The sequence below is a fragment of the Epinephelus moara genome, chromosome 8, assembly GCF_006386435.1.
Source record: "Epinephelus moara isolate mb chromosome 8, YSFRI_EMoa_1.0, whole genome shotgun sequence".
Taxonomy (NCBI): domain Eukaryota; kingdom Metazoa; phylum Chordata; class Actinopteri; order Perciformes; family Serranidae; genus Epinephelus; species Epinephelus moara.
The window spans coordinates 22,654,347-22,655,863 of NC_065513.1; positions in this window are offsets into that span (position 1 = coordinate 22,654,347).

The following is a 1,517-nucleotide window of genomic DNA, read 5'->3' on the forward strand; positions in this document are numbered from 1 at the left end:
GGTGAGTAATATCGTCCGTGTCGTCTCTTTGTTTGCTTTTACCGAGTGACCTAGCGTACCTGTCCCAGAGCCAGCTGCAGCTGTTGCTCACCGGTGTATCCCTCTGCGCAAGATGTACTGACCCCCTACAAGTGCCATGCTAACCGCTGTCTCAATATGAAAATGATAGAGAAAGGGCATAACTCCCAAATCGTCGGAGTATTCTTTCCACATAATAATGCGGACTCAGCAGATGACTTGTTAACTGTTTATTCCTCCTTACTTTAGGGACAGTTTTACGTACACAGCTGCTTCTCATTGTTTCCAGTAGCACAACAACGGTTACTACATTACCCAGAATAACTTGAGGCTCACACTACTACGGTAGCCTTAGTAGCTCAAAATACACAACAGATTAGATTAGATTAGATCAGAACAGAAACACGACAGGAGAATTTACTGAGTAATTTTGCAGTTTCCACTAATTACTTGGACTGACCTGACGTTAGTTAATCCTCTCGCTCTCCAAAACAAATGCATGCGGTAACTGCCGGCTGCAGTCGGAATTTTACGACACCAGGCTGTGGGTGTCATACCGCTTTGACCAAAGGGGCGCTATAATCAACGAAATGAAAAGTTCCGCACAGCTGCTTTAAGGTAGATTTAACATTTAGATTTAGATTTAACATTTAGGTTTAACATTTAATATTTAGATTTAGATCACATATTTAGGTTTAACATTTAATATTTAGATTTAACTGTGAAATTATATTTACCATATTTCAAATATTGCTGTAAATGTGGTAAAAAAAAAAAAAGTGACTTTAAAAATTCACACCACTTTTTAAAATGTTGTTTGAAGCTAAAGCCCAGAAGTCGGTTTTTAAGTCTGTCTTTTTTATATTATTTATTTTAGCAATACATTTACAAACTTTGAGGCAACCAACAATTATAAATATATACATATTATAAAATAAATAATAATAATAATATGAATAATAATACAATTATTTCAACAATTATTTCAAATACAATCATGTTTTGTTTGGAATAACATTGACCTCAACAAGTTAAACCTACAAAAATTGCAGAAAATCAGCAAACACATTAATTTTAGTTGGATTAATTTTTAACAAAGATTAAATAAGGTGAGCACTTTCATTTATTGGGCTACAGTTGCAACATGCAGATTACTATCAGGTCATTCAAAACAACTGAAAACCATGGACACAACAAATGTCATACTTACTCTTACATCAGTATGGTTAATTCTAACTATTTAACTATTAAATGAATTAGATTGTCATATTGTCAGACGTATTCTATTATATTTTAGGAACACATGTAAACACAATATTACACTATTGTACTGGCAACATAAAGAAGGAGACTTGGAGTTCACTTTTTTGTGAACAAGTTTTTATTCCAGATATCCATATCAATCTCAAAAGTAGAAAAAAACAAAGAAAAAATGGAAAAACAGTAAAATAATTTATTTGTTTGGTCTATAAAATGTAAGAACAACCACTGTTCCACAA